Genomic DNA, 16965 nt, shown 5'->3' with positions numbered 1-16965 from the left:
TATTTCTAAAACACCAACACTATGCTAACTTATCATTTTATTTACTATATAAAAACTGAGGTTAAAAGCTATTGAGAATATACACAGATGGTTATATACAACCAATCAAAATATAAAAATCATAATTTTAGTTTACTATTTTTAAAATTTTAAAATTTCCAAAATTTATTATTTGAATACAAAATGGAATTCAATATCAAAAAGGTAAACTACTAAATAAATAATTAAAATGGAATTGACTCATATATATATACTAAAATATTTGAAAATTTAACATAAATCTATATTATATAAAAGTTTAGGCTATGTAATAAAAAAATGAGGCTACAAGTCAGTGAAGATGTCCACACGAGATTTAAAACAAAAACTTATATTATGACAAATAATTATTTTCAAAAATGTCAACATTTCCAAAACAATATTCATTTAAAAATAAAATAGAAACTAATATCAAACAAAGTAAATTGACCAAAGTAAAACATTATAAATAAATTCACTTAATATATATGATATTTTCGGAATTTAACATCAAATCAAAGTACAAAATAACAATTAATTTTTAAAATACAAAGCTTTTAAAAAATTATGAGTAAATAAAATTAACTCATGATTTTCAGAGTTTAAGCTATATGCTATTGAAAATAATTCACAAATAACATATACTATATATAAGTTGTGGCTATAAATCATTGATAATATTCATATATTATTTTAAAACACCAAAATGTGTCAAATCATCATTTTATTTACTACATAAAAATTGAGGCTATAAGTCATTGAGAGTATACACATATGAAAAATAATAATTATAGTTTACTATTTTAATATGTTCAAATTTCCAAAATTGATTATTTCAATACAAAATATAATTCAACATCAAATAAGGCAAACTAATAAATAAATCATTAAAATGGAACTGGCTCATATATATACTAAATATTTAGAAATTTACCAGAACAAATTAACTAAAATAAAATAAAATATAAAGAATACCCAATTTTAACTTGCAAGAACAAAAAATAAGATATACTCTTCAAAATAAAATTTCAAAAATTGTATTTTAAAAATAAATTAGAAATCTATATCAAAACTATTTTTCTTTAGTAATATCCAAATCAAAGAATCGTATAATCCTCATGAACAAGGAATACATCAAGAAATATAGAATTTGAAGTGAATGAAGAATAACAGTGAACGAAAATGAAAAACATCCGCGATGGAAAGTAAACCATACAAGCCGAAGACAAAATTTGATAGACAGAAAATGTATTTCACCAGAAAATACCAGATATACTAGAGAATAATTTCAGTATAAAAACAATACTGGAAATTTACACTCGCTCTCTCAGAAAGTGGTTTAGTCAATAAAAGAAATTAACAAATTTATTTATCTATAATTTGTTTAATATTAATCAACAATGTTATCTTATTTTGACAAATATTATTTTAGTTAGTCACAATCAAAATATTCATTGAAACTGACCAAATAAGCTATATTGAAATAAATCTAACATGGTGTGATTTACAAGATTTTTAAAAGTTATTGTTCTTAACGCAAACGACATAATGAATTCATATAATCATTAGTCTAATTTGCCTCATATAACATATAAAATTTAGGATGCTCTATGTTGAAAAATAAAGAGCCTAAGAAAACTTGTCAAATAAGTTTTTTTTTTTTTTTAACAAGAAGACACTCAAAGACTCATATTGACTCTGCAAACCAAAACGGTAACTCCGCATCCATGTGAACGACGAAAGACGGTTGTTTCCTGGCATTATGTGCCAAGCTATCCGTCCGTAAGTTCTCCGTTCGGGGTACATAGACGATCTCTGAGTTGAAGAAGCTTATACGTAAAAACTTGATATCTTCCAGATAACTTTCAAATGCTGGCCATTATTCTGGTTCTGAAACCATCTTCACCAATTAAGAACAATCCGTTGCAAACGTAACCTGAAACTGTCGTAAGTTCTTCATACATTCCATTGCCCAAATCAACGCATCCACCTCCGAGTGAAGAGGTGATAGACATGCCCTTACGTTCCTTGCTCCTAATAAACCATCAAAGCCGGGTAAGGTACTATACCATCCTTGTCCCAAAAATAGTTCCTTCTCTTTCCACGAACAATCTGTAAAACACCATCGTCCTGAAATTCCTAATGAAGGTGTAGTCAGAACTTGCTGTTCCCTCCTTTGGTCAGTGAGTACATGTGCTTTAGCCCAAAGTGCTGATTCTAGTGCTGATTTCAGTCAAATAAGTTAGTTAAGATTTTAAATAAAATTTATAACGAAGACCAACAATAAATTAACATGGAAGATAAAATAAAAGAATGATAAGTGGAACAATCAATATGAATTTATCAATATAAATATACTACTAAGTATTATAATTAACAAACTAAAAACATACAAATTTACAAATTTCGAATATTTAGAAAAAAATCTCAAAATTACAATGAATACGCTATATAAAACGTTTGCTATCTTATTGTCAGCATTTAACAACTAAAAAAACAATTATCAAAATTATGCAATAGTTTTCAAAGGACCTTACAAATCTTCATGTAACTTCAAAACAAACAAATATTATTTTCATATAAAAAATAGTTGTAATATATTGTAATACATTATACGATCATACATGCTTAACTACTATAAACATAATTAATTAGATTAAGTACTAGATAAATCTAATACTTTATATTCTCAATATTATCAATTCAATAAACAAAATGTTACCTAACATTAGTTAAATTCATTATATTTACTTTATTTTTTTATAATATCTTTCAAAGGCTATTTAATATTAATTAAAGTCCATCAAAATATTTATTGTGATTAAATTTTGAATCTAAATATTATACTATCTCATATATATATAAAACAATAAAATTATCACATATACGGTATATAACAATCACACAAATAATTCAATCGTTTATGTTATTCAAATAAAATATATGTAAACTGTATGATAAAATATTATAATATATTAACAGTTTACATGCATCAAATTAATATTTTTTTAAAATTACGAATATGTTTATAAAAATAATTATTACATTTACAAATATGAATAACTAAATATCCAATAAGAGGATATAGTTATATATAAAAATAAATAAAAAAACCATTAAATCATATTTCAGATAAGAAAATTATATAAATCAATTGGATAATTAGTTTAAAAGTTATTATGAAATTAAACTAAATTATTAATACAGACTCGCGCGTAGCGCGAGTATAAAATCTAGTCTATACTATATAAAAGTTGATGTTATAAGCCATTAAAGACGTCCACGTAGGATTTTAAACAATCAATCCTGTTATGACAAATAAGCCTTTTAATTTGTTATTTTTAAATATGTCAATATTTCCAAAAAAAAATTTATTTCATAATAAAAAAATCAATATTGAATAAGACAAACTAGCAAAAGTTAAAACATTATACATATATTAACTTAATATATGATTTAAAACCACTAATCAAAGTATGACACATCATCATTCTAATTTTTTATTTTCAAAAATTTTAATATTCTAAAAAAATTATTTATAAATAAACAGAAATCAATATTAAATAATGTAAACTAACAAAATTAAAAACTTTATAAATGTATTAACTTAATATCTATAATAAATTTTCGAAATTTAACATAAATAATTAAGTTTAATTTATTATTTTCAAAAATGTCAATATTCAAAGAAAAAATATTTAAAACATTATTTAATTTATTATTTTAAAAAATGTCAATTTTAATTTAATTTATTATTAATCATTATATTAATCAAAACATGACAAATCATTATTTTAATTTATTATTTTCAAAAATGTCAATATTCTAAGAAAAAAATTATATTATTAAAATAAAAGGTAATGAGCATCAAATAATGTAAACAAATAAAAGTAAAAAGTTTATAAATGTTTTCAAAATTCTACATAAATAACTATGTAATTATTTAATATTTACAAAATGATTTATTTCAAAATATTGAAAATTTTCTTTTTGAAAAAAATATAATAGTGCAGTAATATCAAAATAGTAAACATCCAAATTTGTATAGCAAATATATGTAAATTGTCATAATCTTAAAATGATAAATAGCAAACATCGTGACCACAATTTTTCTTATTTAAGGTTATTCAACCTGTTACCATTGACGGTGACTACATGAGATTTTAAACGGCCAATCTTAATATTTAAAAAATGCAAGACTTTCAAAAGATTATAAGTAAATAAATTTAACTCATGATTTTCAATTTTTAGGCAATATGCTAGTGAAAATATTCACAAATAACATATACTATGTATAAGTTGAAGGTGTAAATAACTGAGAATGTTCAAATAATATTTTTAAAACAACAAAATTATGCTAAATCATCATTTTATTTGCTATATAGGAACTAAGCTAAAAATTCATTGAAAATATACACATAGGATTATAAGAAACCAATCAAAATATGAAAATTATAGTTTAGTTTACTATTTCTTAAAATGTTTAAATTTCCAAAATTGATTTTTTGAACACAAAATAGAATTCATTATCAAAAAGACAATCAACTAAATAAATAATTAAAAAGGAAGTGACGGATATATATACACTAAGTTTTCTAAATTTTACATAAATCTTATTATATAAAAGCTTAGGTGATGTTATTAAAAAACGTTGAGGCTATAAGTACTGAAGGTGTCCACACATGACTTAAAACAACTAATTATAATATGAAAAATTATTATTTTTATTTTTATTTTCAAAAATATTAATATTTCCAAAACCAATTCATTTAAAAATAAAATTGAAATCAATATCAAACATAGTAAGTTAACAAAAGTAAAACATTATAAATAAATTCACTTAATATGTATATATATATATTCAAAATTTAACATTAAAATAAAATAAAAAATGATAATTACTTTTTAAAAAATACATGGCATTTAAAAAATTATAAGTAAATAAATTTAACTCATGATTTTCAAAATTTAAGCTATATTCTATTGAAAATATTTCTAAATAACATATACAATATATAAGTTAAGGTTATAAGTCACTGAGAATATTTACATATTATTTAAAAACACCAAAATATGCTCAATCATCATTTTATTTTCTATACAAAATTTGAGGCTATAATTTATTAAAAGTACACACATATGACTATAAACAACCAATCAAAATTTTTTAAAAAATCATAAATATACTTTACTATTTTTAAAATGTTAAAATTTCTAAAACTGATTATTTCAATACAAAGTAGAATTCAACATCAAATAAGGCAAACTAATAAATAAACAAATCATTAAATGGAAATGACTCATATATATACTAATTATTTGAAAATTTAACAAAAAGTAACTAAAATAAAGCAAAATATCAATAATACATGATTTTTAACTTGCAAGAACACAAAATAAAATATACTCTTCAAAATAAAATTTCAAAAAGTGTATTTCAAAATAAATTAGAAATCAATATCAAACGTATTTTCATTAATAATATCCAAATCAAAGAATCGCATAATCCTCATGAACAAAGAACACATTGAGAAATACAGGGTTTAGAGTGAATGAAAATAACACTGAAAAAAACCGAAAAAACATCTGCGATGGAAAGTAAATCTTACAAGCCGAAGAAAGAATCCAATAAACCAAAAAATGTATCACACGATAAAAACCGGATATACTAGCGAATAATTCCGATATAAAAACAAGATTAAAAATTTACACTCGCTATCTCTAAAATATGTTAAGTAAGATAACAAAGTGAGAGCCCTAAACCACAATTTATTTATGATTTTCATATTATTATTATTCAATCAAAATAAATTAACAAATTTATTTATCCATTAATTTTTTTAATATTAATCAACACTATTATCTTATATTTTGACAAATATTATTTTAGCCAGTTACAGTCGAAATCTACATAGAAACTAAGCAAATAAGCTATAATGAAATAAATCTAACATGGTGTGATTTACAAGATTTTTAAAAATTATTGTTCTTAAAACAATCTACATGATGAATTCTTATAATCATTAGTGTGATTCACCTCATATAACATATAAAAATCTAAGTAAAATAATTCTAACAAAATGCTCTCTGTTCAGTTATGTCGAAGAAAATATTTAGATAACAATGTTTATAAGATAGATGAAATATAAAGAGCCTAAAAAAGTATATCAAATCAGTAAATTAAGATTTAAAAAAAAAATATAGCGAAGATCAACAATAAATTAGCATGAAAAATAACATAAAAAATGATAGAAGAAACAATCAATAAGAATTTATCAGTATAAATATACTGTCTAAATATTATAATCAACAACTAAAAACATACAAATCTTGAACATTTAGTAAAGAAAATCTCAAGATTACAATGAATATGCTATCTAAATTTTTTGCTATTTTATCGTCAGCATTTACCAACTAGAAAATTTTTTTATCAAAATTATGTAATAGTTTTCAAAGGATCTTAAAAATCTTCAATATAAAATCCAAAACAAACAAATATAAAATATTATACCAAAAATAAATAAATTATAATATATTGCAATACATTATACGATCATACAAGCTTAACTACAATACAAATAATTAATTAGATCAAGTAGTAGATAAATCAAATACTTTAGATTCTCAATATTGTTAATTCATTAAATACAATATTACGTAACATTAGTTAAAATTTATTATATTTAGTTTACTTTTTATATTATCTTACAAATTTTTTTAATATTATCTAAAATTTATCAAAATATTTAATGTGATTAAATTTTAAATCTAAATATTATACTATCACATATAGATAACAATCACAAATTAATTGTAAAGTTTTTCTGACTACAAAGCAAAATTAGATATTATGAAAATAGTTCAATCGTTTATGTTATTCAAATAAAATATATGTAAAGTGTATGATAAAGTATTATAATGTATTAACAATTTACATGCATTAGGGAATTAATATAATATTTTAAAATACATATTATATTTTTTCAAAAATTTTGAATATCTTTATAAACAAAATTGTTATATTTATAAATACAAATAACTAAATAGCTAATAAGAGGGTATAGTTATTAATAAAAATAAATAATAAAATCGAAAAATCATATTTCAGATAAAAATTATATAAATCAATTAAATAATTAGTTTAAAATTTATTATAAAACTAAAATAAATTATCAAATATAGAGCGCGAGTATAAAATCTAGTCATTAGTTAATAACAACGCTCAAACCATATTTAGAGGAAAAACATCGCGGATAAGGCCACTTTTAAGCATGGCCCTTGTTTAAAAATCAGGCCAGGATTTGTAAGCCCGCGGGCTTCTTACCATATTAACATAGTTAATCCATAGTAATGGGCTTCTTTAATTAAGTTTTGCAAAAGTGTGATGATGTGTTCATGGATGATGATAGACATGGGCGTTTGGGTACCGGTCGGCGTTCAGATCGGGTTTTTCGGGTTTTTGAATTTATGCTCCTAGGTCCCATACTAAAATTTAATTAGTATGGATCGGGTTCGGATAATAACACTTCGGATTCGGTTCAAAATTGTATTGCGTCCTAAAACCCATAAAGTAATCATATATCATACGGATTCAGGTTATATCGGTTCGGTTCGGATATAACCGAAGTAAAGAACAAAATTTTTAAACCAAAACATAAAAAAAATCTAAATTAAATAAAAATTAATCTATCACACATAAAATTGATAAAATAACAATAAAATGTTAAATCAAGCATGAAATCAAACATCATTTGTAAACAATATGTATTGCTTTATAGAGAGTAGACTTTTTATTTCAATGAGCAAATTATAAAATACTTATTTATTACTAATTGGTACTTAAACCATTTATTAAAATTTTAATATTTATTATTATATATCATATTACCACAGATATTGAATTTAATAATTGAAATACTTATATATATTTCAAAATATTTATATTGACAATTAATTTCAGATTTTTCGGGTTACTTGTTCGGGCTCGGTTAATAACACTTCGGGTTCGGATATTTTTTGTACCACCCTACAAGATCCGTTCGGGTATTTTTACATTTCGGGTCGGATAACGGATCGGGTTTTTCGGTTCGGGTTGGGTTCGGGTTTCGGGTTCCGGATTTTATGCCCAGGCCTAGATGATGACAAGTAGTTTCAAAAGATGAAAGCAGAGTTTGGACACTTTTATGAGCCAAGATTGGTAACTTAATCTGACCACAAAAAAAAAGATTGGTAACTTAAAAGGGTCATTCATGTTTTATCTTTTGATTTGGAGTTCATATGTATAATGATGCATGCTATGATAAGGTATGAAATTATTTATGAAAGAAGAATGTTTACAATCTCAACACGGTGATGTAATTGAACTTTGTTTTAATCTGAGACCGTAGAAAATTATGAGTTTGCATAAATATAGTCCTAAATTTCTTCATTACAAAAACGTTCGATCGAATTGTATAAGTGTATGAGTTGCAGATATACACTGAAGAACTAAACCAGCAATAATGCTGTTCGCTGCAGATGACGATGCTCCTGGTATAGTTTTGTAATGGGAAGGACAAGAGGCTTGAGGATTGATGTTGATAGTATGTAGTACGAGGTATGTTTCTCATAATAGTTTACAACTTTGTCCTCTTAACTTTATTGAGTGTATTTGCATGGATCTACGCAGCAACTTCTAGGGTTTGGTATAGAACTGATTATGTGAATAATGGACTAAAAGAAAGCTATACCCTCGGTATCACATCGTCGTACTGATAGAAAGAAAGAGTTAATGGTATGACTTTCTATAAGATACTCTTACTGATAAAACCATACACTCTGTATAACATACTCTTACTGATAGAAAATGCAGATTGAGTATCTGAGATTGAGTCAATCCATATCTTCTCAAATCTCCAGATAACGCTTGTAGGATTCGTGAGTTTCAAATTAATGTTCGTGTTTTCTTATGACAGGATGAGTATGAAAGAGAGAGGGTCAGGTTGTGATTACTTTACGTAGGTGTTGCCTAGAGACATGAGGTTCAATCTGCAAAACAAAATCACAATTATTCAAGTGGTTTAAAATAATGGCGTGCCGCAAGGGAGAGGTAGGAATGAGTCAATATTAATGGTTTAAACTTCTGAGCCAAGTTGGGGAGAGTGTGGGGAAAATTCACAGAAGACTAGAAAAATCAACTGAAAAATCCGACGAGAGTTGACGCAAGACTTGCGAAGCCAAAGCTCTTTAAAGGATCCCCATAAGCATTACACAACTCATTACTTACCACACAAAACTCAAGAAAAAAAAAAACAAAGGGTGATGATTCCGATCCAATCTTTTTTCTTCTTCTTTCTTTTCCTTATATTCAACACTCTTGCTTCTCTTAAGCTCCAAAGGGATGCTCTTTTGGAGTTCAAAAATGAGTTCCCTTTCAGTGCACCAGACCCAACTGCTTCTTTTCATACCCCTTTTTAAGTTCGTGGAACACGAGCACTGATCACTGTTCCTGGGAAGGTGTCACATGCAATGCTAATTCCGGTGAGGTGATATCACTCGTCATTGAGAACACCTTTCTCAATGGCTCTTTGAAAGCAAACACTAGTCTTTCGAAACTCCAACATCTTCAATACCTAGGCCTTTCCAGTTGCAAGCTCAGAGGAGAGATTTCTTCTTCTCTAGGAAACCTTTCTCATCTCATGCAGCTTGACCTTACTGGTAATAACTTGGTAGGTGAAATTCCATCTTCACTAGGAAACCTGTCCCATCTCACGACTCTTATTCTTGCTGAGAATCATTTGATAGGTGGAGTTCCGCCTTCAATTGGCAATCTAGACCAGCTAACAAGTGTGGGCTTTGACTCAAACAACTTGACTGGGGTCACATTCCTAGAAATCTGGAGATTTACCTCGTATACTATCAAATTTAACCAGCTTGTCGGAACTAGACATTTCCAAAAATCACTTCAAATCCAAGCTTCCATCTAACATTAGTGGACTTGGAGGAATTTACATACAGCGAGTGTCGGGAATATCCGTACATCTCTGTTAGTTTGGGAATACATCCTCGTCGTCTGAGTTAGACTGGCTAGACCTCGCTTCTAACAACTTCCATGGACCAATCCCAGAATCTCTATCTAGATTTCTCAAACTCCGTGGTTTAGATCTTAGCCATAACCGTTTCATTGGGGCAATCCCTGGATCTATGTCCAAATTAGTCTCCCTCGATGATCTAGATCTATCCTATAATAAGTTGGAAGGTCAAGTACCGAGTTTCTTGTGGTGGATATCTACTTTGAAGCTTTCTCATAATTCTCGAGGAAGTTGTCGTCAATGGAAGTCACTTTGATATTAGTTCAAATTCATTTCAACGACTAGTTTCTTACGTAGATCTTGGTTCAAATGCACTCCAAGGACTAATGAGCTTCTTAGATCTGTCAAACAACCATCTCTCTGGTTCCATTCCGTCATGTTCAACTTGAGCGGATTCCTTCCAGATATCTTTACCAATGCCACCTGGTTACGTACGTTTATTAGATGTTAGCCGTAACAAGGAAGCTTCCAAAATCTTTGATCAACTGCAAGTCTATGGAATATCTGAATCTGAAAGGAAACAAGTTCAAGTACACCTTTCCATCTTGGTTGGAATCTTTGGGAAAGTTATGCGTCTTGTTTCTCGGATCAAATGCATTTTATGGTCCAATCTCTTCACATTTTGGATTTCCAAGTCTTCGAGAGATTACATAATCGCCCTACATGGGGGAAATAAATAGTTATAAGGATTCGATGGATATGATGTATAAAGGTGTAAACACAGAGTTTCCACAGATCTATTTTGCGTTTAAAGCCATCGATTTTTCTGGAAACAAATTTAGTGGACGGATCCCTAAATCAGTTGGCCTGTTGAAGGAATTAATTCTTGTCAACTTTTCAAGAAATGCATTTACAGGCAGTATCCCATCATCCTTGGCAAATATAACAAATTTAGAGGCACTAGATCTTTCTCACAATAAGCTTTCTGGTTATATCCCTCGTGATCTTGCCAAACTCTCATTCGTGTCGTGTCATACTTGGACTTCTCCCACAACCTTCTCCAAGGGCCAGTTCCACGAAGCACTCAGTTTCAAAGGCAACATATTGTTCTTCGTTCGAGGACAACCTTGGACTCTATGGTCTCGAGGAAATCTGTGAACTTATCCATGTTCCTCATCCTACATCAGGAGATTCGCAACAATCCGAGGATTTTTCATCTGAAGAGTCAGAAGAAGTGTTGAGCTGGATAGCTGCAGCGATAGCCTTCGGACCTGGTGTGTTCTGTGGATTGGTGATCGGACATATATTCTTCACTTCACACAAATACATATGGTTCATGGAAAAGATCGGTCGAAACCATCATGGTGGGATCATCACTGTTCGTTAAGACCATCTCTCTCAACGTTGTTTCTTTAAACGTCTTGTAAGTCTGTACTCCAATAATTGGTTCGTCAATGTGTTGTTTTTGTAATTTTGGTTCTATTAAACATTGTTTGGTGTTTTTGTTGTAATAATAAAATTTGAAGTTGTATTACAATGGGATGACAGTGATGGGATTGTTCCTCCTTTGGAATGCAATATATATTGACTATTTATACATGGACTTCACTATTTTTTTTAGGTTTTTATTGCCAACATTGGTGATGCTAAGGCTGTTTTGGCTCGATCCTCTCCTACCGAGGAATCGGGGAATCATACAGAAGCATGTACTCCACTCAAAGCAATCGTTTTGACGAGATAGCATAAAGCAATTTATCCACAGGAGCGTTCTCGCATTCAAAAGGTTTTTCTCTATGATGAGCACGACAAGTGATATCTCAGTAATTCGAGTACCACATGCTCCGTTAGTAACTTGGTCAGAGTTTCACAGTCAGGTGGTGATGTAAGCTCAAATGGACGTTTACAAGGGCGTCTTGAGGTTTCTAGGGCGTTTGGTGATCGTCAGTTTAAGAAGGTAAGTGATCATTTGGCTTCCCACTTTGTGTTGAGCCCATAACTGTTTTCGACATGTTCTTGCACCCTTAGCTATCTTCACATCATTGCTAGTCCAGACATTAGTCTTCACTTGAAACTTCTAACAAAAGTGATTGATTCCAGTTTGGTGTCATTGCAACTCCGGACATTCATGCCTGTGAGTTATCTGAGAGAGAAAACTTCATGATTCTTGGTTGCGATGGGTTGTGGGAAGTAAGCTCATTGTTTCTTGTTGTGCACTTCTCCCTTCGTTTTTTGTATTTAAAGGTTGCTCATATTATCAGGTTTTTGGACCAAGTGATGCTGTTGGATTTGTTCAGAAACTCTTGAAGGTAAAAAACCACACACACTGGTCAAATCGCTTTTTTATTCATTGTACACTCTTTAGCTACATGGACAAAGCGTGTGTGTTTTCCTTTTTGGTTTCTGCTATTTTTGACGAGTTCAAACCTTTTGTTGCTACACTCTTACATGTCAATGGATCTATCATACATTTGGGGCCGCCATTAGCAAAAAAAAAGAGTTTGAAGACTGAACATAACTCTCTTTCTTTTGAAAAGGTGCATTGAAGCGAGAAGTAGAGAGCTTTATAATCATAGAATACATGGTGCTCAGTTTGTAATTCACAACGTGATGTTATCATTGTGAATTTATGATCCACTCTTCCGGTTTGTAGTTAAGGGGAAAGAGAATAAATCACCAGCTTACACCAGCAGCAGTAAAAAGGACAATCTAACATGTTGTGGTCTCACCAGAGATTGAAGCAAACCGAATATGTAAGCATACAAAACACATAACACCAAAGAAGTATCAAGTAGTCTGACTGAGAGTATAAGGTCCAAAGAGAAGCTTGGAGTAAGTTTAATTATATCCATTATGAGTTGAGTAAAGATTACTGAACCTGCAGAGACGGTCTTCAAGATTTCAGTCCGCAGCACCACATTGATTTGCACCAAACAAAAGTTTTAGTGTTTTATACCATCTAGCAAACATCTGTGCATCATCAAATATATGAAGATAATGAAACAATGCGAAATAAGGTGCATTGAACGTCGAGAACAGAGCAAATGAATCTCATGGCTGGCGTGGAATATTGATAGAACGCAACCTGATCAAATCTAACTCCAGATGGACAGTGGGCGATGGACAGTCTATAGAGGTATGGAACGAACCCTGGTTGGACAATCCACACAACAGCGTCTGATCGGTCCTGCCCTTGAACAACTTTCACAGATGAATCCAAACCGACGAGATTGGGACAGAGAAAAGATTCAAGCTACCATCCCACATTATGAAGAATCGGTCCTAAGAATCAAGCTAAGCAAAACAGAGGCTCCAGATAAACTTAGCTGGCTGAAAACCAACTCAGGTGACTATACTACAAAGTCGGGTTACTGGACTGCCTATGAGATGATGCGAAGGAACGATGAATACCACACCACCCGCCGAATTTGATTGGAACAAAGGAGTCTGGAAACTGAATGTGGCACCGAAGATTAAACTCTTTCTTTGGAAGACCTTCCAAGGCGCCTTACCTGTTGGAGATAGACTAATATCAAGGAACATTGCGGGTGATCACAAGTGTATAAGGTGCGGCCTCACTGAATCTATCCATCATCTATTCTTTCAATGTGAGTTTGCTCAAAGGGTATGGACGTTAACTCCTATCCACCCAAATGTTGAGGGTAACGGATTGATAGACTTTCCTGTGAATTGGGCGTGCCTGATGAGTTTGAATTGCCTCCCGCCGATCGGCCTACCAGCTGACGTATTTATCCCATGGCTCTTATGGACTCTTTGGATTGGGAGAAACAACCTCCTTTTCAACAAGAAATCTGCAACCCCGGAGGAGATTATTTCAAAAGCTATAGCCTCTGCTAGAGAATGGTTAAATGCTCAGGAACCTGTCGTCCCTATGCCTCGCATCAGCAGTGTTACGGAGAGACCAGCCGAAAACTGCTACAGGTTACAATCAGATGCGGCATGGAGGGAGGACTATGGAATTGCAGGCCTCAGCTGGATCATCCAAAAAAACACAGAGGCTTCGTTCTTTTGTGCACATTGCCACTTTGTGGCATCCCCATTGGTGGCGGAAGCTTTGGCCTTACATGAAGCAGTATTCAAGTGTAAAGAGTTGGGGATCCAACGACTCCGTTGCGAGACAGATTCGGCACACAGCTTGTCAATGCAATTAGCTCAAGGAAACCGAATCCAGATATCTATGGTATTATGTTTGATATTGTAAGCCTAATATCAGAGTTTGAGCTTATTCAGTTTAGATGGATCCCTCGGGGAAAAAACAAAGACGATGATGTCTTGGCAAAGCAAGCTTTGTCGTTTGAAACTGATGTAATGAACTCCACCTTTAGGGGTTTTTAAAGTTTGGATGAAATTTTTGTGTTAAAAAAAAGAAGGTGCATTGAACATTTGTTGTAATCATGGATATTCAATGTAATTTGAGCTGAGACTGTTTAATACATGTCTCATTTTGCATCATCGATAGGCCATATCAGAAAATCCATTATAAGCGACGACAAGAAATTCCATCATTTCCGAGATCAGTATACAACAAGAGATGTCAAAAGAGTTTCCAAGTGAAATTTCATCATTTTAGAGATCAGTCAGTATACACACAATATATTTCTTCTTTCACAATACATTTCTCTATATCACCAGAGCAGTCCTAGTTATATTACATCAGGAAGAGAACACAAATACTCAATGCCACCGTATCACATACTCTTGATGATAGAAAATGCATTATCTGTTAGGTAAAGTCAAGATTGATCAGTCAAATCCATATCTTCTCAAAACTCCAGAAAAAGCTTGTAGGATGGTGAGTTTCAGGTTGTGAAAAGACCACCACAATAATTTAAGTGGATTAAAATAATAATGGCGTGCCGCAAAGGAGAGGAAGGAATGAGTCAATGGTTTAGACTTTTGAGCCAAGGGGTGGAGTGTGTGGGACAATTCATTGACCACAGAAGACTTGACTAATCAACTGAAAATCAGCCAAGAGTTGACGCAAGACTCGCGAAGCCAAAGATCTATAAAGGATCCCCATAAACATTACACAACTTGTATTACTTACCACACAAACATAAGAAGAAGAAAAAAAAGAAGGATGATGATTCCGAGCCAATCTTTTTCCTTCATCTTCTTTCTTTCCTTTATATTCAACACTCTTGCTTCTCCTACTCTCGAAAGGGATGCTCTTTCGGAGTTCAAAAATGAGTTCCCGATCAGTGCACCAGACCCAGAGGATCCTTTTGCTTCCTCTTTTAGTTCGTGGAACACAAGCAGTGATCACTGTTCCTGGGAAGGTGTCTCATGCGATGTTAATTCCGGTGAGGTGATATCACTCTTCCTTGAGGACATCTTTCTCAATGGCTCTTTGAAATCAAACACTAGTCTCTTTAAACTCCAACATCTTCAACACCTAACCCTTATCAACTGCCATCTCAGAGGAGAGATTTCTTCTTCTCTAGGAAACCTTTCTCATCTCATGCAGCTTGACCTCTCTTATAATGAGCTGGGAGGTGAAATCCCATCTTCAATGGGAAACCTTTCTCATCTCAGTCATCTTTACCTTTCTAGCAACTACTTGGTAGGTGAAATTCCAATCTTCAATAGGAAATCTTTCTCCCCTCATAGAGCTTGACCTTTATGGTAATCACTTGATAGGTGAAATTCCATCTTCACTAGGAAACCTGTCCCATCTCACTACTCTTATTCTTGCTGAGAATCACTTGATAGGTGAGATTTCGCCTTCAATGGGCAACCTAAACCAGCTAACATTTTTGAACTTGGGCCCGAACAACTTGAGTGGTAACATTCCTAGTTCATTTGCCAATTTCAACAAGCTCTCTCAATTATCTCTCTCATATAATCAATTCTCCGGTGGAGGTTTACCTCATATACTGTCAAACTTAACCAGCTTGTCCTCGTTAGACATTTCCCATAATCACTTCAAATCCAAGCTTCCATCTGACATGAGTAGACACAATAACTTGGAGATATTTTCTGCAAGTCGAAACTATTTTGTCGGGAATGTCCCTACATCCTTGTTTATGATTCCTTCACTAAAAGAGGTTTATTTGAGTGAAAACCAATTAGAGGGACCCTTTTGGGAATACATCCACATCGTCTGAGTTACAATATCTAGACCTCTCTTCTAACGACTTCTACGGACCAATCTCAGAAGATATATCTCGATTTCTCATACTCCAAACTTTAGATCTTAGCAATAATAAGTTCATTGGGGCAATCCCTGAATCTATGTCCAAATTAGTCTCCCTATACTCTCTAGATCTTAGCAATAACAGTTTCACTCGGTTAATCCCTGGATCTATATCCAAATTCTATCCTACAACAAGTTGGAAGGTCAAGTACCGAGTCTCTTGTGGAGCCTGTCTTCTTTGAAGCTTTCTCATAATTCTTTCAGTAACCTCGAGGATTCAATGCAAGTTGTCGTCAGTGGACGTCACTCTAATCTTAGCTCAAGTTCGTTCCGAGGACCAGTCCACCACGTTGATCTTGGTTCAAATTCACTCCGAGGATCATTTCCCCTATGGATTTGTAAGTGTACATCATTAGTCTTCTTAGATCTGTCAAACAACCATCTCACTGGTTCCATTCCTTCATGTTTGATGCATTACATTGCTTCTGTTCGCCAGATAATTCTAAGAAACAACAACTTGAGCCGATCCCTTCCAGATATCTTTAACAGTGCAACCAAATTACGATCACTAGACATTAGCCGTAACCATTTAGTGGGGAAGCTTCCAAAATCATTGATCAACTGCAAGTCTATGGAATATCTGAATCTGAAAGGAAACAAGTTCAAGTACACCTTTCCATCTTGGTTGAGTTCTTTGATACGGTTACGTGTCCTGCTTCTCGGATCAAATGAATTTTACGGTCCAATCTCTTCACATTTTGGGTTTCCAAGTCTCCGATCTTG

General features: G+C 31.5%; 1 pseudogene; it reads left to right on the top strand.

Moving 5' to 3' along the window:
- The first annotated feature begins 9318 nt into the window (after positions 1-9318).
- On the top strand, positions 9319-12571 carry LOC106320149 (annotated as a pseudogene).
- The last annotated feature ends 4394 nt before the right edge of the window (positions 12572-16965 follow it).

Source organism: Brassica oleracea, unplaced genomic scaffold (assembly GCF_000695525.1).
Source record: "Brassica oleracea var. oleracea cultivar TO1000 unplaced genomic scaffold, BOL UnpScaffold00831, whole genome shotgun sequence".
NCBI lineage: Eukaryota > Viridiplantae > Streptophyta > Magnoliopsida > Brassicales > Brassicaceae > Brassica > Brassica oleracea.
The sequence above is the reverse complement of the archived record's forward strand: the minus strand, read 5'-3'. Positions and strand labels throughout refer to the sequence as shown.